We start from the raw sequence: 21,507 nt of genomic DNA, 5'->3' as shown, positions 1-21,507 counted from the left end.
TCTGGCTCACAGAAGTATTAGAGGCTGAAAGCCAAAAAGAATAGAAAAACAGAGCTTATAACTGGGCTTCCGAACTCTCAAACCTGAGTTTTTATTTTTTGTGGTGCTAAAGAAGAATTTAAAAACACAGTTCAATAAACTTTTTTTTTCTTTTTCCTTTTTTTTTTTTTTTAAAGGTTTTGTTAATCTAATTTTCATTAAGATTTAAATAGAGCATGGAGAACTTTGTTAGGAGTTTCAGGTGTACAGTCTCTAACAGGAACCAAGTGTACATCTACTGAATTTATTTATATATTATACCTTTATGAAATTCAATAAAGAATGGGAAATATAAAATCCTACAGGGGCTTATGAAGCTAAGTTCCAGGGCACCATGTGTGCCAGCAATAAGTTATCTTGTCAAAACAGGATATTCAATGAAAATTGCATAATAATTCAGAACTGTGTTCACCTTACCACATATTCCCAAATCTATTATTAAAAAGCACATTAAGTCCCCTAGTTCCTGTTCAAAGTGTGATAAATTTAGTACTGGAATGGCATTTATGGAAAAGCATTAAGTGATCCTGATCATTTGTTTAATGCCTGTCCCTAGGTAGCACTTGACCTGTAAATGGAAATCCATCAAGTATTTTTACATTTTCTAAGGTTCATTCAGAACAGGCATTACAACTGGAGTCTGAAACCAAATTTTACATGTAAACACATCTTTATTATTTTTGTTTGTCCCCTTAAGGCTCAAAGTTGTTATTCAACGACATACATTTAGTTTGTCTATAAAGCTTTAATAGTGTTCAGTCATGACCAAAGTCAGACAATGACCAAGGTAAGGAGAACTTCCCTATTCTAGATTAGTAAAAGTTTTGTAGCCTGTATTATGTAATTTCCTCTCAGTAATTATATGCCTACAACAAAAACAGTTCTTTAGCATTTTATAGCTAGAGAGCTGTCACTTTTCTGTAGACTGTTGTTGCATGAGGGAAGTGATTCTAGAGGGAAATAAACTGCCTCAAGACAAGTTGTTGGAAAGTGCTATAGGCAAAACTACGAAAAGTGGTTCAAATATAGTTTCCTTTCACAATTTAGCATATGGAAAATCACGTATGAAATACAGGCTATTTTTCCCTTTGCCAGACAAATTAAATTGAAAAAGCCTTATCTGGTATGCTGTACCTCCAATGTCACTTTTCAACCAGATTTACTACACTGAAGGCTCCCTTAAAAACTGATAATATGTTGAACAGTCTTCAGTTAGAATAAAAAGAATTGTTTTCCTACTTAGAGGAAAAAATCTTAACATAAAATTCCATCTAAAAGAGTTTAATTTCTAACAACATCTGATGAATAAAATGTTGCATTTCGCTCAGCATACTGTTCCTTGCATCAGATATTCACATGAGCAAGCCCAGTAGTGTTGTGTGTTTACTATAGTTTTCTTTTGCGTATAAAGTAATATCCCTTGTCAATTAACAATTCAGCAAGCATGGTGATTTGGGGAGATTAGATCTTATTACTGTAGAGCTCGACAAGTATTCCCTTTCTTGCTATTTAGGAGAACCTCCCTAAGGGTTCGTGAAGGGAGTAGTTATTTCTAAATAAGGCATGACGTATTATTTTGAGATCAAAGACAGTAAACATTGTGTTTTAAGAAGTACTGGTAAAGGCAAACATTAACTAGAGCATCTAGCAACAAAACATTTGAATCGACTTTTGGAGACAATGTTCCTCAGAGCTCATTAACATTTAATTTAAAATATTAAAACAAGAGGCTTTTCATACTCTAGCAAGAAGCTGTATTGGGACAAACTAACAATTTTTCTAATAGAATTTTTTCTAATAGTGGGAAAAGGGGGAGCATAGTAGTCACACTACAAGGGTACTAGTATGTTCATGCTAGCCCCCAAGTTCCCTTATACAATTCAGGAGTATGTGTCATTTTGAATTTTTCTATACTCCCTTTTTTACCTACTTATGTCTGAAATATATATATTCAGTGTTTTTATCATATAACTAACAGTCTAAGTATTTACAAAGTTTTAATAAAGCATCACACATTCAGACTATAATAGGAAACTCAGGTCACATTCAGCCAAATGCTGGTGTGTCTATTTCCATTAAAAATTATGCATGCATATGGGCAATGAAAATGGCAGAATGAGGAACTCTTAAGGACCCATCCCTTCCACAGAAACACTAGAAAGACTGGCAGAAACTGTCACTCAATATTGTTCAAGGACTGGAAGATAATGTAACAGAAATCAAATGAAAGCTTAAACGAAAAGTGACTGAAGCTCAGATGGATAGCTTAATAGCATTTTATCTTAGTCTTTCCCCATCCTCCTCCCCAGTAGGGAGTGGTCTTGAAAAATGGTAGCCTGTAACTGGTATGCGGACCTGGTTCTACAGGAGGCAAAATGCTCCTGTTCCCAAGGAATAGTGTTTGTTTTGACCCGAGGGCTACTGGGAGGATTCAAGCAAGGGGTTTACCTTTGTTTCACCTAACTCAGAAGTTTCTCAGGGTATTACTACAGAGGGTGTTTCTCCAAAATACTGAAAAGGAAATGCTCCTGCCTGAGGCAAAAGTTAACAGTTTTGACAGACAATAGACACACAGCTGAGGCCCAAATGAAAGGAAAAGCTGGATAGTGAAGTACTTTGGGGAATAAAGGCTTTGAAAAGCTGCCACATGCCAAAACCCAGATCTGGATACATCCTCAGAAAAGATCTGAGAAGACCCTAAGGTTTTACTTCTTTCTGATGTTTACACCCAGCCTAAGCAAGACTTGTGAAGGCTAGAGCATAGTTGTAAACACCCTGGAAAAATACTGATGGGGTGACCCAACAGAGTCAATCTACAAAACCCAAGGGACTAGTTTCTTTTATTTCTTTTTCTTTCTTTTGTCTGCAGGCACTTAAGGACAGCTCTGTCAAACCACTAGCTGACCACTAAACTAATGAAAGACAAACTTCACAGACCACACATGACAAAGAACAGAATTATTATAAAAACAGTTATGAAAATTCACTAAATAGCTACAACTTACACCAAACAACAAAACTAATTCTAGAGAGGGAGCAGAATCCAATTTCCAGAGTTGCTACATTGGAATATTTAGAATGACTAGTTCGAAAAAGCATACAAAGAAACTAGAAAGCATACAAAGAAATAGGAAAGAAGTTAACACTGTCCTTAAGGCAGAAATTCAACTTGCTAAAGACTGTAACAGTCTTTAACGTACTCAAAGAGCTAAAGGAAACTATAGACAAAGGAACTAAAGGAAACAAATGAACAACACATCACCAAATAGAAAATATCAACAAATAGAAATTATAAAAGGAGTCAAATACAAATTCTAAAACTGAAAAACTGTAATTGAAAAATTCACTAGAGGGACTCAAGAGAACACACAAATCAGGCACAGTGCGTGAAATGAAATTTGACAATCTCATAAAAGCAAATGGCTAGAATTGTAGAGGAGCAGTTCTTGTATACTGTTGAATGTAAGCTGCTGTTAATTCCAACTAGACTGTTATAAATTTAATATAAACCACAAAGTTACTAATAATGGAAGAATTAAGTAAATATCTATCACATATAGAAAACAAGGTGTAGAATGACAGAAGTCCCTATCAGTAATTTCTTAAAATATAAATGCATTAAACTAAAAGCAGAGATCTGTCAAAAGGATTTTTAAGTATGATATAACTATATAAAATCATATACCAAAATAAATCTCAAATCAATACCCTAACTTTATGCCTTAAGGAGATTGAAAAAGAAAAGCCATCTAAACCCAAAGGCAGCAGAATGAAGGCAATAATAAGGATTAGAGGAGAAATAAATATGATAAAGAATAGAGAAACAAGAGAAAAAGTCAATCAAACCAAAACTTGGGTCTTTGAAAAGAGCAACAAAATTGAGAAACCTTCAGCCAGACTAAGAAAAACAAAATAGTTATCAAACTTCTAAAATAGAAAGGAAAGTAGGAATGAAAATTAACACCTATCCTACAGAAATAAAAAGGATTATCAAAAAGTTCTATAAAGAGATTTTAGGAAAATAGTATTGGAGGAGGATCCTGAGCTCACCTCTTCTTACAGACAGATCAAGGCATGACCTACATAAAATGCAACTCTCTGAAAGTGACAGTGAAAATGACAGAAAACAGACACAGTGGGAACCCACGATCAGGAGGGATAGTACTGTTACAAAGGTCATCTATGAGGAACAAAAGGATCAAGTCCCATATGGGCCCCCTCCCCCCAGCCCTGGGGACCTGCACCAGGAAGGTGAGCCCCCATAACAACTATCAGGGCTTAACTCTGGGACCTCTGCAATTCAGTGGGACTTAACTCCACCTAAATGCAGTCAGGACTGGCATTTTCCCAAAAGCAACTACCACTCCACCACATCTGGCAGGCAGTCCCAGCCAGGATCAGCACTCCTTGAGAGCAACTCCTGCCCTGGGAGAAGGGAAGGCAGCCCAATTCACCAGCACTCCCACAGCAGCTGCAACCCAGTCACAGCAGGAAGAGCCCTACAGGATGCCTTCTACATAGGGCCACTACCTTCAAGACCAGAAAACATAGCTGACTTCTGTAAAGCATAGAAACAGAGAGACAGGCAAAATGAGATTATGTCCCAAACAAGACAAAAATCTCAGAATACCTAAATGAAACAGAAATAAGCAATCTACCTGATAAAGAGTTCAAAGTAATGGTTGTAAAGATACTACTAGACTTGAGAGAAGAATGAATTAACTCAGTGAGAACTTCAACAAAGGGAACATATAAAAACCATTCAGAGCTGAAGAATACAATAACTAAAATGAGAAATATGCTAGAGGGAATCAACAGCGGATTAGAGGATGCAAAAACCAACAAAAATATCAGTGATGTGGAACACAGGGTAATGGAAAGAACCCAACCCGAACAGCAAGAAGAAAGGGGAAGTTTAAAAATGAGGATACGTTAATGGATCTTGGCAACAACAGGTGTACTAAAATTTGCATTATGGGATCCCAAAAGGAGGAGAGAAAAAGGGGCAAAAAATTTATTTGAAGAAATAGACCTGAAAATTTCCCTAATGTGGGGAGGGATCAGGCATCCAGCTCCTGGAAACAGCACTTCAAACAAATATGAACACAAGGAGGTCCATACAGGACACATAATAAACTCAAAAATTAGTAAAGAGTCTCTTAAAAAGCTAAAAGAGAAAAGCAAATATTGACATACAGTGGAAACCCTATAAGCCTATCAACTCATTTTTCAGCAGAAACCTTGCAGTCCAGAAAGCAGTGGCATGATATATTCAAAGTGCTGAAAAAAAAAAGCATACAACCAAAAATATTCTACCCAGCAAGTTTATCATTCAGAGTTGGAGGAGAGAAGGAATTTCCAAGACAAACAAAAGTTAAAGGTGTTCATCGCCACTAAACTGGCTTTACAAGAAATGTTAAAGGGACTTCTTTAAGTGCGGGGGAGAAAAAAAAAGGCCATAACTAGAAGAAAATTACGAAAGAAAAAAATTTCACTGGTTAAAGTAAACATACAGTAAAGGTAGTACATCAAATACTTACAAAGCTAGTATAAATGTTAAAAAGACAAAAGTAGTAAAATCAATTATATACAAAAATTAGTTAAGAGATACACAAAACAGATGTAAAATATAATGTTATATACATAAAACGTGGCAAGGGGCAGGGAGTAAAAACAGTGTCTTTTAAAGTATGTTCAAAGCCACCTGATCAACTTAATATAGGAAGTTATTCACGAACCTCATATTAACCACAAACTAAAAATCTACAGTAGACACGCAGAAAAATAAAGAGAATTAAACATAACACTAAAGAAAGGCATCAAATCACAAGAGAGGAGAGCTAGAGAAGAAAGAACAGTTGACAATAAAAACAACCAGAAACAATTATTAAAATGGCAATAGGTACATAGCTACCTATAATTACTTTAAAGCATTAAGTCCATTTACATTTAATCAGAAGACATAAGGTGCATGAAAGGATTAAAAACAAAAAATCTATATGCTGTTAAAAAAGACTCCAGCACTAAAAAAAAAAAAAAAAATACAGACTGACAGTGAAGGGATGGAAAAAATAGTCCATGCAAATGGAAGCAAAAAATAAAAAATGAGATAGCAGTACTTATATCAGACAAAATAGACTTTAAAACAGACTGTAGCAAGAGAAGAAGATGGCCATTACATAATGCTGAAGGGACCAACACAACCAGAGGATATAACAATTGTAAATATCTATGCATCCAACCTAGGAGCATCTAAATTTATAAAGCAAACATTAACAGATATAAAGAGAGAGATTGACAGTAATACAATAAGAGTAGAGAACATTAACACCCCACTTAGACCAATGGATAGATCACCCAGACAGAAGATCAATAAGGAAACAGCGGTGTTTACAGATACGTACAAAACATTTGACTCAAAAAACAAAATACACATTCTTTTTAAATATGCATGACACATTTTCCAGGATAGACACATGTTAGGCCACAAAACAAGTTTCGATAAATTCAAGAGACTGAAATCAAGCATCTTTTCTGACCACAGCACTATGAAACTAGAATTCCAAGAAAAATACTGGTGGGAAAAACACGTGGAAGCTAAACATTCTACTAAACAACCAGTGGGTCAAAGAAAGCAAAGAGGCAAAAATTACCTGAATGCAAATGAAAATGGAAACAATAGTTCAAAATCTTTGGGATGCAGCAAAAGAAGTTATCAGAGGAGAATTTGTAATGCTATAGGTCTACCTCAAGAAACAAGAAAAATCTTAATAAACAATCTACCCTTGCACCTAAAGGAACTAGAAAAAGATCAAAGCCCAAAGCTAGTAAAAGGAAGAAAAGAGCAGAGTGGAAATAATAAAAATCAGAGTGGAAATAAATGGAGACTGCAAAAGAAAACAGAATCAATGAAACTAAAAGCTAGTTCTTTGAAAAGATAAACAAAATAATAAACTTTAGCCAGAGTCATCCAAAAAAAAAAGGGGGGGGGTAGGGACTCAAAATCAGAAATAAAAGAGAAGTTATAACCTACACTACAGAAATACAAAGGATTATAAGCAACTCCTATGACAAACTGTATGCCAACATATTGGAAAACCTAGAAGAAATGGGTCAATTACTAGAAACAAAATCTTCCAGGACTGAATTCGGAAGAAATAGAAAATCTGAAAAGACTGATTACTACTAATGAAATTGAATCAAAAAACTCTCAGAAAACAAATGTTCAGGATCATATGGCTTCACAGAAAAATTCTATAAAATATTTAAAGAAGAATACTTATCCTTGTCAAACTATTCCCAAATTTTATATATATAAATATATATTTTATATATTTTTATATTATAAATATATATACTTCCTATATATATTTATATATAGAAGCAATGCTTCCACCTTCATTTTATGAGGCTAGCATTGCCCTCATACCAAAACCAGACAAGGACACTACGAGTGTTACAGACCTACATCCTACAAGTAACCTACAAGTTACAGACCAATATCCCTGATGAACATAGATGCTAAAATTCAATAAAATATCAGCAAGCCAAATTGAACAATATATGAAAAGGATTATTCACCATAATCAGTCAGATTTATTCTAGGGATACAAACATGATTCACCCTCCCAAATCAATCAACGTGATACACCACATTAGTGAAATGAGAGATTAAAAAAAAAAAAATCATGTGATCATCTCAATAGATGCAGAAAAAGCATTTAATAAAATTCAACATCCGTTAAAAAACAAAAAAACAAAAAACAAATCCTCTCAACTAAATAGGTATAGAGGGGAACAACAGAATAAGGGTCATATATGCCAACACACAGCTAAAAACAGACTCAGCGACTCAATGGTAAAAAGCTGAAAGCTCTGGGTGCCAGGGTGGCTCAGTCAGTTAAGTGTCTGCCTTTGGCTCAGGTGGTGATCCCAGGGTCCTGGGATCAAGCCCTTCATTGGGCTTTCTGCTCAGCAGGGAGCCTGCTTCTCCCTCTCCCCTGCCTGCTACTCCCCATGCTTGTGCTCTCTGTCCATTGAATAAATAAAACATCTTAAAAAAAAAAAAAAGCTGAAAGCTTTTGTTCTGAGATCATGAACAAGATAAGGACATGTTTCTTAGAAACATATAATCTTCCAAGATTGAATCAGAAAGAAATAGAAACTCTGAACAGATTTTCATTATCTAGGAACAAGATCACTACTTTATCCAACATAGAATTGGAAATCTTAGCCACAGAAATTAGAAAGTCATCCACATTCGTAAGGAGGAAGTGAAACTGTCACTATTGGCAGATGACAGAACCCTATTCATAAAAATCCCTAAAGACTCCACCAAAAACTATAGAATAAATGAATTCAGTAAAGTTGAAGGACAGAAAATTAATACACAGAAAACTGTTGCATTCCTGTACACTAATAATGAACTAGCAGAAAGAGAAATTTTAAAAGCAACCCCATTTACAATTGCATGAAAAAGAATACTGATATTAATTTAATCGAAGAAGTGAAAGAAAGACCTATACTCTGAAAACTATGAGACAATGATGAAAAAATTTGAAGACCACACACATACACACACACACACACACACACACACACACACACACAGAAAAATATACCATGCTCATGGGAAGAATATTGTTAAAATGTCCATAAAACCCAAAGCAATATACAGATTCAATGCAATCCCTATCAAAATACCAATAGTATTTTTCAACAAAATTCAAACAAGTAATTGTAAAATCTGTATGGAACCTCAAAAGACCTAAAATAGCCAAAGGATTCTTGAGAGGAAAAAAGAGTAAAAACAAAACAAGCTGAAGGTATCACAATCCCAGACCTTACACTACAAAGCTACAGTTATCAGACAAATTTGTTACTGGCACAACAGACACATAGGTCAATGAAACAAACAAATCCACACCTATATGGGCAATTAACCAACGAAGGAGGAAAGAACTTAAAGTGTAGAAAAGATAGTCTCTTCAATAAATGGTGTTGGGAAAACTGGACAGCTATGTGCAAAAGAATGAAACTGGACCCCTTTCTTATTATTGTACACAAAAATAGAATTCAAGTAGATTGAAGACCTAAATATGAGACCTGAAACCATAAACCTTCTAAAAGAATACATAGGCAGTAAACTCTTGGTCATCAACCTCACCAATATTTTTCTGGATCTGTCTCCCCAGACAAGGAAAACAAAAACAAAAAAATCATAACTAGGCTTACATCTAACTAAAAAGCCTTTGTAAAGTGAAGAAAATCATCAACAAAACTAAAAGGCAACTTACTGAATGGGAGCAGATATTTGCAAGTGTTATATCTAATAAGGGGTTAATATATGAAGAACTTCTATAACTCAACACCACAAAAATTCTGATTAAAAATGAGCAGAGGACTTGAATAGACATTTTACCAAAGATGCACACATGACCAACACATAAAAAGATGCTCAACACATCAGGGAAATGCAAATTAAAACCACAATGAGCTATCACCTTACACCTGTCAGAATGGCTATTACCAAAAATTCAGGAAATAACAAGTGTCGGTGAGGATGTGGAGAAAAAGGAATCCTTTTGCACTGTTAATGGGAATGTAAATTGGTGCAGTCGTTATGGGAAAACAGTATGGAACTTTCTCAAAAAATTAAAATTAGACCATACAATTAGTAATTTCATTTCTGGGTGTTCACCCAAAGAAAATGAAATGCTAATTTGAAAAGATATATGCACAGAGGTCTGTTTATTGCAGTATTTACCCAGGATATGGAAAGAACCCAAGTGTTTATCAATAGATGAATGGATAAAGAAGAGGTGGTATATATACTCAATGCAACATTTGCATCTAAAGAAGAATGAAATCAGATCTGGGGAATATGGTGGAGTAAGGGAGCCTAAGCTCACCTTGTCCCATGAATACACCTGTACGACATCCACATTAGCATAAATAATCCAGAAAACTACCTGAAGACTGGAAGAACAGACTCACCACAGCTTATCTAGAGAAGAGACCACACTGACAAAAAGTAGCAGGGCAGAGTCATTGTCAGGAGCCAAACTGAGCCAAAAGACTGACCTCGGGAGAAAAGGACACTACAAGCACAGAGAAGAGAAAGGAGCACACCCCATTCAGGCACCCCAGGCATGGGGAACACACACTAGAAGACAAATCCCATGACATCTGGCTTTGAAAACCAGAGGAAGTTAACTTTGTCAGTTTTTACTATCAGTGGGGCTTAACACCAAGAACTTTAAAAATCAGTGAGCAGAGCTCTGGGAGAGCTGGACAGCAAGAGGAAACGATCTCTGCCCTTAAAGAGATGGCACAACAAAGAATGCCACTGAGATACAGCACAGAAGCAGCAATTTGAAAAATGCCAGGGATATACACGCAGGAGATATGTTTACTAATCTCAGAACAAACACAAGAGGGTCAGGGATCTTTAGGAGACTTCAAGAACAAGAGCGGCCAGCCACCATTTCTCTCACATGCTCCCCCTGCCTTAGCCAAGATAAACAGACATCTGTAAGAACCAACATAATCACTCCACTTCGCTTCCTAGCCACACTGCCTAACCCCACATTTTCCTGCTGATCCACCCCATCCAATCCGCCTCACTTGGCAGAAGTCCATCTGAAGTGGCACCATAATAGTGGCATTCTGCAAGCAGTCCAGAAAGGGGCCACCACCACTCCGAAGTGACTCCTGCCCCAGGAAAAAGGGAAGATAACCACACACACCAGTTTGACTGCAGCCACAGGACTGGGCTGACATCTGGTCTGACTGCTGGCCCAGTCCAACAACAAAAGAGTCACAGGGACAACACCACACATTTTTTTGTGACTACATCTCTGGCAAACATCTTATCTGACCCAACTTAAGCCCGAGGCAGCTGTAGATTAGCCCCTTAACAACACGGAGACCAAACCCTGCCCACAACAAGCAAGAGAGCCACTGAAGATGACTGGACTGAAGGCAAAAGCGTCACAGCTACAACAGTAGGGGGCATGCAACAGACACAGGAGACACTCCTGAAGCACCAGGATCTGGTGAACAGGGGAAATTGCATGGGAGGGCACTACAGGACCTCTTCTTCACAAAGTCACTACTTGTAAGAGAAGGAAATCTAGCTGACTTTCTTAACACATAGACATCAACAAAGAGTTAGACATAGAGAAGTGACAGAGGAATAGGTCCCAAATGAATGAATAGGACAAAGTCATAGCAACAGAGCTAAATGAAATGGAGATAAGCAATATGCTTGATAGAGAATTAAAATAATGGTCACAGGGTCATGAGATTAAGTCCTGAGTCCAGCTCCATGCTCAGTGAAGAGTCTGCTTAGGATTCGCTCTCCTCCTTCTGCCTCCCCAACCCCCCCCCCCCCCGGCCACCCATGTGTTCTCTCTCAAATAAATAAATAAAATCTTTTTTTAAAAAAATTTTAAAAAGTAATGGTCATCATGCTCCCTTTGGCAGCACATATACTTAAAGTAGTGGTCATAAAGATACTCACTAGACTTGAAGAAAGAATGGAGAATCTCAGTAAGACCCTCACCAAAGAGATAGAATATATACATATTCTAGATACATATACATAGATAGAATATATATATATATATACACACACACACACACACACAAACAGAGATGAAGAACTCAATAACTGAAATTTAAGATAGAGGGGAAACAGTAGACTAGAAAAAACAGAAGGATGAATCAGCAACCTGGGGGCAGAGTAATGGGAAGCAATCAAACTGGACAGGAAAAAGAAAAAAAATTATAAAAAATGAGAATGGGTTAAGAGAACTCAGAGACACCACCAACTGTTATAATATTCACAATATACTGACCTCAGAAGGAGAAGAAAGAGAAAAGGGGGCAGAGAATTTATGTGAAGAAATAATAGCTAAAAGCTTCCTGAATCTGGGGAAGGAAATAGAAATCCAGATCCAGGAGGCAGAGAGCCCCCAACAAAATCAACCCAAGGAGCTCCAGCCCAAGGCACATAATAATTAAAATGGCAAAAAGCAGTGATAAAGAGAGCATTTTAAAAGCAGTAAAAGAAAACAGTTACATACAAGGTAAACCTCATAAGGCTATCAGCTCATTCCTCAGCCAGAAGGGAGTGGCAGAATGCATTCAAAGTACTGAAAGCAAAAAACCTACAACAGGAAATACTCTGTCCAGCAAGACTATCATTCAGAAAAAAAGTAGATAGTGTCTCAGAAAAACAAAAGTTAAAGAAATTCATCACTAAACCAGCCTTATAAGAAATGTTAAAGAGGATTCTCTGAATAGATAGGAATGACCATAAGCAGGAGTAAGAAAAGTAGGAAAGGAAAAAATTTCACAGGTACATATAAGCATAATAAAAGCATATTATTCACTTATAAAACCTTGTAGAGCCTAGAGCAAAAAAGCAGTAAGATCAGGTATATCTATAAAAATCAATCAAATGATTCACAAAATAAAAGGATGTAAAGTATGATACCATATGCCTCAAGAATGTGTATGTGTTGGGCATGGGAGGGGGGAATAAAAATTTAGTGCTTTTTAGAATGGGTTCAAACTTAAGCAACCACCAATGTAATATAAACTGCTATATGCATAAGAGATTAAAAATAAATCTAATGGTAACCACAAATCAAAAACCTCTAATAACGATGCAAAAAAAAAAAAAAAAAGAATCCAAGTATATCACAAAAGAAGGCCAGCAAAACACAAGAGAAGAAAGCAAGAGAAGAAAGGAACAGAACTACAAAAACAACCATAAACAAATAACAAACTGACAGTAAGTACATATCTTTAAATCATTACTTTGAATGGAAAGAGAAAACTGCTCCATTCAAAAGACAGGGTGACTGAATGCATTAAAAAAAAAAAAACAAGATCCATTTATATGCAGCCTACAAGACATTCATTTCAGTCCTAAAGACACATGCAGATTTAAAGTGAAGGGATGGGAAAGCAGTTATCACGCAAATGGAAGTGAAAAGAAAACCAGGGTATCAATGCTTGTTATCAAACAAAATAGACTTTAAAACAAAGACTGTAACAAGAAACAAAGAAGGAACTCAATAACTGAAATTAAAGATACAATAGAGAGGAAACAATAGTAGACTAGAGGAAGCAGAAGGATTATATGACTATATAATAGTAAGAAGAACAATCCAACAGGAAGATATAACAACTGTCAATATTTATGCTAACATGGGAACACCCAACATAAAACAGCTAATAACAAACACAAAAGAAGTAATTGATATTAATACAATAATAGTTAAGGACCTTAACACCCCACTCATATCAATGGGTAGGTCACCCAAACAAACAAACAAGGAAACAATGGCTTTGAATGACCTATTGGACCAGATGGATCCAAGATATAATCAGAGCATTCCATCCCCAAACTGAAAAATACACATTCAAGTGCACATGGAACATTTTCCAGAATAGATCCCATGTTAGGCCACAAAACAAGTCTCGGCAAATTCAAAAAGACTACTGTCATATCGTGCATCTTTTCTGACCATAATGCTGTGAAACTAGAAATCAACCACGAGAAAAAATTTGGAAATACCACAAATACATGGAGGTTAAATAACATCCTACTAAACCATTAATGGGTCAACTGAGAAACTAAAGAAGAATTGAAAAAATTATATAGAAAAAAAAGAAAATGAAAACGCAACAGTCCAAAATCTTTGGTTTGCAGCAAAAGCTGTTCTAAGAGGGAAGCTTAGAGCAATACAGGCCTACCTCAAGAAGCAAGAAAAATCTCAATCTAACCTTATACCTAAAGGAGCTAGAAAAAGAACAAACCCCCAAACCAGCAGACGGAAGAATATAAGAGTAGAAATAAATGATACAGAAACTAAAACAAAATAAAACCAAAACCGCAAACAACAACAACAAACAAACAAAAAACTACAAAAATTACAATAGAACAAATCACTGAAACCAGGAGCTGGTTCTTTGCCGGGGGGGGGGGGGGGGGGGGGGCAAGGAAATCAACAAAATTGATAAAGCTCTAGCCAGACTCAAAGAGAAAGGACTCAAACAAAATCACAAATAAAAGAGGAGAAATAGCCAACACCACAGAAATACAAACAATTGTAAAAGAGTATTGTGAAAAATTATATGCCAACAAAGTAGACAACCTAGAAGAATGGATAAATTCCTAGAAACATATAAGCTACAAAAACTGAAGCAGGAAGAAATGGAAAATTTGACCAGAAAAACTACTAGCAAGGATATTAAATCAGTAATCAAAAAACTCCCATCAAACAGAAGTCCAGGCTCAGACAGCTTCACAGGTGAATTCTACCAATATTTAAAGGAGAATTAATACCTGTTCTCATACTATTCCAAAAAAAATACAAGAGGAAGGAAAATTTCCAAATTAATTCTGAGGCCAGCATTACACTGATACCAAAACCAGATAAAGACACCACAAAAAGAAGTGAACTACAGACCATTATCTCTTTTGAACACAGATACAAAAATCCTCAACAAAATACTGCAAACTGAATCCAACAATACATCAAAAAAATCATTCGCCACAATCAAGTGGGACTTCCTCCTGGGATACAATGGCAGTTCAGTGTTCACAAATCAATGAATGTGATATACCACATCAATAAGAGGAAGAAAAACCATATGAACATTTCAAAAGATGCAGAAAAAGCATTTGACAAAGTACAATATTCATTCATGATAAAAACCCTTAGCAAAGTAGGTTTACAGGAAACATACCTCAACATAATAAAGGTCATATATGAAAAAAGGTACAGCCTATATCATACTCAATGGTGAAAAACAGCTTTTCCCCTAAGGTCAGGAATAAGACAAGGATATACACTCTTACCACTTTTACTCCACACAGTACTAGAAGTCCTAGCCACAAGCAGTAAGACAACAAAAAGAAATGAAAGGCATTCAGACTGGTAAGGAAGAATTAAAACCATCACTATTTGCAGATGACATGATGCTATATATAGAAAACCCTGAAGACTCCACCAAAAAACTACTGGAACTAATAAATGAACTCAGTAAGGTTGCAGGATACAAGATAAATATGCAAACCTGTTGTGTTTCTACACACTAATAATGAAACAGCAGAAAGAGAAATTAACAATCCTATTTATAATTGCAGCAGAAATGATAAAATATCTAGGAATAAACTTAACCAAGGAGTCAAAAGAACTGTACTCTAAAAATTATACATCACTGATGAAAGAAACTAAAGATGATATAAACAAATAGATATTCCATGCTCATGGATTAGAAGAACAAACCTTGTTAAATTGTCCATACTACCCAAAGCAATTTACAGATTTAATGCAACCCCTATCAAAATACCAACAGCATTTTTCACAGAAGTAGAACAAATGGTCCTAAAATTTGTATGAAATCACTAAGGCAAATAACCAAAGGAAGCTTGAAAACAGAAACAACACTGGAGGCCTCACAACCCCAGATTTGAAGCTATAGTATAAAGCACTATAATCAAAACAGTATAGTAGTGATGCAAAAATAGACCTATAGATGAATGAACAGAATAGAGCCTAGAAATAAACCCATGATTATACAGTCAATTAACCTAAGATAAAGGAAGCTAGAATATCCAATGAGAAAAAGGACAGTCTCTTTAACAAAAGGTGTTGAGAAAACTGACAGTTATAAGCAAAAGAATGAAACTGGACTACTTCTTTACACCATACACAAAAATAAATTCAAAATCTAGAAGACAGCATAGGCAGTAATTTCTGACATTGACCATAGCAACATTCTTCTAGATATGTCTCCTAAGGCAAGGAAAACAAAAGCAAAAATGAACACTAAAACTACAGCAAAACAAAAAGCTTTTGCACAGCGAAGGAAATAACAAAACGAAAAGGCAACCCTACTGAGTGGGAGAAGATATTTGCAAATGATACATCTAATAAGGGGTTAAAACTCAAAATATATACAGAGCTTATACAACTCAACACCAAACAAAAACAAAAACCTGCATCCAATTTAAAAATGAGAAACATTAACAGACATTTTTCCAAAGATTTGCAGATGGCCAACAGCCACACGAAGAAGCTCAACATCACTCATCATCAGGGAAATGCAAATCCCAAACCACAGTGAAATATCACTACACACGCACGCGACTGGCTAAAATCAACAACACGAGAAACAAGTGTTGGTGAGGATGTGGAGAGAAAGGAACCCTCCCAGACTGAATGGGAATGTAAGCTGGTGCAGTCACTGTGGAAAACAGCATGGAGGTTTCTCAAAAAACTAAAAACAGAACTACCACATGATTCAGTAATTCTACTACTGAGTATTTACCCAAGAACACAAAAATACTAATTTGAAAAAATATATGTGTCTCTGTTTACTGCAGCATTATTTATAATAGCCAAGATATGGAAGCAACCCAAGTGTCCAGTGATAGATGAATGGATAAAGATGATGTTACACACACACACACACACACACTGAAATATTACTCAGCCACAAAAAAGAATGAAATCTTGCCATTTGCAACAACATGGATGGACTTAGAAGGTATAATGCTTAGTGAAATAAGTCAGAGAAAGACACATAACCTATGATTTCACACATACTTGGAATTTAACAAATGAAGAAAGAAAATGACTGAAGAAAGAAAATGACTAAAAAAAACCAAACAAACAAACAAAAAAACCCAGACTGTTAAATATAGACAACAAACTGGTGGTTGTCAAGAGGAGGTCAGTGGAGGGATGGGTGGAATCGATGAAGAGGATTGGTAGTATACTTAGCATACTGAACACGGCATAATGTATAGAATTGTTGAAGCACTACATTGTACGCCAGAAACTAATGTAACACTGTATGTTAATTATACTGGAATTAAAAAATAAATAAATGAAAATTAATAAGAATACAATCTCACCCATTTACAACAACATGGGTGGACCTAGAGAGTATTATGCTAAGTGAAATAAGTCTGTCAGAGGAAGACAAGTACCATATGATTTCACTTATACGTAGAATCTGAAGAAAAAGAAAAAAACACAACCGCAACAAAAAGAATAAAGTCAAACAGAGAACAAACTGATGGTTGTCAAAGGGGTGGGGGTTGGTGGACAGGGAAAATAGGTGAAGGGGATTCAGAGGTACAAATGTGCAATTATAAAATAACATATGCTATGGGGGTAAAAACGATAGCATTTGAAATACAGTCAATGATATAATTCTATATGGTGACTACAGTTATTGTGGTGAGCATTTTGTAACGTATAATTGCCAAATCACTATGTTGTACACATAAAATATATTTCATGTCAACTTCAATTAAAAATAGAAATTTGAGGTGCCTAAGTGGCTCAGTCAGTTAAGAATCTGCCTTTGGCTCAGGTCATGATCCCAGGGATCTGGGATCAAGCCCTACATCGGGCTTCCTGCTCAGTGGAAAGTCTGCTTCTCCCTCTCCCTCTGCCCTTCTTCCCTGCTTGTGCTATCTCTAATAAATAAAAATCTTTAAAAAAAAAAATAGAAATTCAACCCAAAAGAGCACTATAAACAATTCCACAACAACAAATTAGATCACCTGGATGATAGACGAATTCTAAGAACATAGAACTACCAAAACTGAACCCATGATAGGAAGTTTGAACAGACCTATAACACAAAACGAAATCAGTTTTCAGAAACCTGCTGATAAATAAAACACCCAATACGTGATGACTTTGTTGGTAAATTCTACCAAATTTTCAAAGATTGGTCACCAATTCTAAATTTTTCCAAAAAAATAGATGAGAAGCAAGCTCTTCCTAACTAGTTCTATATACCCAGCATTACCAATACCTTATACCAGTACTAAAGACAATATAAGAAAATAAAATTACAAAGTAATAACTCTTAATGACTATACATTCTCAAAAAAATACTGCCAAACCTAATCTAGCTGAATATTAAAAACTTTGTACAGCATAATCCTGTGGGATTTATTCTAGGAATATAAGGGTGATTAAACATATAAAAAAAGCAATGTAACACAGCCCATTGATAGAATGAAGGGGGAAAGAGCTACATTATGTTACGTGTTCATGCAGAAAAAGCATTCATCAAAATCCAATACCCATTTATATTTAAAAAGATTAGACAGACTAGAAAGAAGACAACTTCAACTTGATACAGGACATTTTTGAGAAATGCCAGCTATCATCATACTCAATGTTGAAAGATTTACATCTTTTCCCCTAAGGAATATCAAAAGGTACCCCTTTTCCCCATTTCTATTCAACATTGTAGATATTCTAAGCCAGAACATTCAAGAAAAATAAAAAACAAAATCTGAAATGAAGATATAATACTATCACTGTTAAAAATCCTAAAGAATTTTTTTTAAAAACCATTAGGATAAATGAGTTCACCACAGTTGCAGGATACAAGGTCAACTCATTGGGTTTTTTTCACACTAACAATGAACAATCTGAAAGGAAATAAAACAATCCCACTTATAACAGGAACAAAAAGAGGATACTTTGGATAAAATTTTACCAAAGAACTAAAATAGAAAACATTGCTGAAAGGAAATGAAGACCTAAATAAACAGGAAAGCACCTTGTTTATATATTGTTTAACACTCAGTATTTTAAAGATGGTAATACTCCCCAAAGCAATCTGCAATTCCTATTAAAATCCAATGTCCTTTTTGCAAAAATGAGCAAGCTGATTTTAAAACTCAAATGGAATTGCAAGAGGCCCTACATAGCCCAAACAATATTGAAAAGAGGAGCAAAGGTGGAAGATTCACGTGTCCCAGTTTTAAAACTTTGTGCAACGCTACAACAGTGGAACCACTGGGACTGGCAATTATAAGTTTCCAAACATAAGGCACCGGCATAAGGAGGAACATATAAATTAATTCAACATAACTGAGAGGTCAGAAAGATATCTGCAATCTCTGTTTTTTCAATTTTTTGACAAAGCTGCTAACACTGTTAAGAATGGTCTCTTCAGCAAATGATATTGAGACAACTGGGTTTCCACATGCAAAAGTATAAAGGTGGACACTTACCTCACACCATATGTAGAAAATTAACTCAAAAGGGACCAAAGCTAAATATAAGAGCTATAAACAAACAAACAAACAAGCTAAAACTTAAAACTTTTACAAGCAAAACGTACATCTCTTGTAAGTAAACATAGGTGTAAATCTTCATGACCTTGGATTTGGCAGTGCTTTCTTAGATAGGAAACAAAAAACACAAGAAAAAAAATAAATTGGACTTCATCAAAATTAAAAGCTTTTGTGGAAACATTATCAAGAGAATCAGAAGACAATCCACAGAAATAGAGAAAATATTTGTGAATCAAATCTGATCAAGATCTAATATCTAGAATATATAAATAACTCATAAATCAAAACCATAAAGACAGTCCCAAGTAAAAACCATATGTTACAGGTTGAATTGTGTTCCTCCCAAAAAAAGATATGTTGAAATCCCAACACCAGTACCTCAGAATATCTTAATTGGAAATAGGGTGGTTGTAGATCTGATTAGTTAAAATGAGGTCATATTGGAACAGGGTGGGCCTCCAGTCCAATATGACAGGTGCCCTTATACAAAGGCCACCATATGAAGACAAAGAGAGACGCTCATAGGGAGATGGATTGGAATGATGCATCTTTATGCCAAGAATGCCAAAGATCACTAGCAAATGACCAGGGCCTAGGAAGAGACAAGGCAAGATTTCCCTGAAGATTTCCGAGGGAACATGGCCCTGCCTACATCTTGATTTTGGAATTCTAACCCTCCAGAACACTGAGACCACGAATTTTTGTTTTACCTTACCTAGTTCGTGATACTTTATTTCAGGAGCCCTAGAAAACTAATTCAATGGGCAAAGGACCTGAATAAACATTAGGACAAAGATACACAAATGGCCAACGAACACATGAAAAGAAGCTGCTGTCTGTAGTTACTAGGAAATACCACTCAAAATCACAGTGAAACACCACTTCACATCCACCAGAACGGCCGTCGTTTAAAAAGAAAAATAAATGTCTGCAAGGATGTGGAAAAATAGGAGCCCTTATACATGGCTGGTGGGAATGTCAAATGAATAAACTCCTTTGGAAAGAGTTTAGTGGTTTCTCAGTGAATTAAACATAACTGTCGTATGACCCAGCAATTTCACTTGTAGGTATATACCCCCCAAAATTGAAAACACATGTTCAAATAAAAATGTGTACATGAATGTACATAGCAGCACTATTTATAACTGTCAACAATGGAAAACGCAAATAGCCGTCAGCTGATAAATGGATAACAAATGGGTGTATCCATACAATGAAACACTGTCCAGCCATAAAAAGAATGAATTATTGATATGTTACAATATGTATGAACCTTGAAACATTATGGTAAGTGACAGAACCCAGACACAAAAAGCTGCATATTATAAGTTACATTTATATGAAACGCCCAGGATAGCAAAATCCAGAGACAGAAAGCATATTAGTGGTTGCCAGAGGCCAGGGGGAGGAGGAAGATGGGTAGTGACAATGCCATGGGTTCAAAGTTTTTTTCTGAGGTGACAAAAGTTCTATGTGTATATAAATGTCTATACATGCACACCAGCAGACATGTACACACACATACACACACACACACAAATATCCATAATGGTGAAAGGCAGCATTTAATCTATTTAGAGAAGGGAATCATTACTCCTGAATGTGTCTCTTTTTCCCATTGTAATGTGTCTTTGTATAGGAAAAAAGAGGTTGATTGGTATGGAAAGCAAGAGAAAATGAGCAAAAAACAAGATAAACCAATGCAAAAAAAAAAAAAAAAAAGGAAAGAAAGAAAGATCCAATTAATTGATGGGGATAAAGTTAATCAATGGTTTTTCAATTCTTAAGTTTTACTGTATGAGTTTTAGATACAGAAAAAATATGCTTATCTAATTCGCTGCTTTTCAAATGCATAGCAGTTTCTATATGGTAAAGCACTTTTAGCTTCTCACTATGCAGAGGACAGTAGCCTTGAAGAATATTTTAACTGTGATTGCTTTTGTATCAGCAGCTTTTCAACCTTCTATTATGAAACAAGATTCACCCTGTTTTAAATCTTTTTTTTTTCTTTTTCTAGTGTCTCATTTTCACCTAGGATCACTTTTTTTCTGTGACCCTCCAGGAAGAAGACATTTCTTTTTTAGCCTATTTTCAGATTTATTAAAGGACAGATATCTTAAAAATGTGAACACATAGCCTACCATTCCTCTGGGAGAGAAGGCTGTAGCATGACATCTGGGAAATATTATTTTTCTGAAACATTTTTGCAATACTTAACATGTCAGTACGCTGTTTTCCAAGTCCAGCCCTATCACAGCTCAAAATGCAGGTCTTAGATTTATTTGCCTTGTATAATTATTCCTATTTGCAAGTTTCAATATAGTTAGCTTTTT

At 35.6% G+C, this 21,507-nt stretch overlaps 1 long non-coding RNA gene across 1 annotated transcript in view; it reads right to left on the bottom strand.

Moving 5' to 3' along the window:
• LOC130541889 (uncharacterized) overlaps nucleotides 1-21,507 on the bottom strand; it is a 136,740-nt gene that overhangs the window by 105,262 nt on the left and 9,971 nt on the right. The window lies entirely within an intron of this gene.

Source organism: Ursus arctos, unplaced genomic scaffold (assembly GCF_023065955.2).
Source record: "Ursus arctos isolate Adak ecotype North America unplaced genomic scaffold, UrsArc2.0 scaffold_27, whole genome shotgun sequence".
Classification (NCBI taxonomy): Eukaryota; Metazoa; Chordata; class Mammalia; order Carnivora; family Ursidae; genus Ursus; species Ursus arctos.
The sequence above is the reverse complement of the archived record's forward strand: the minus strand, read 5'-3'. Positions and strand labels throughout refer to the sequence as shown.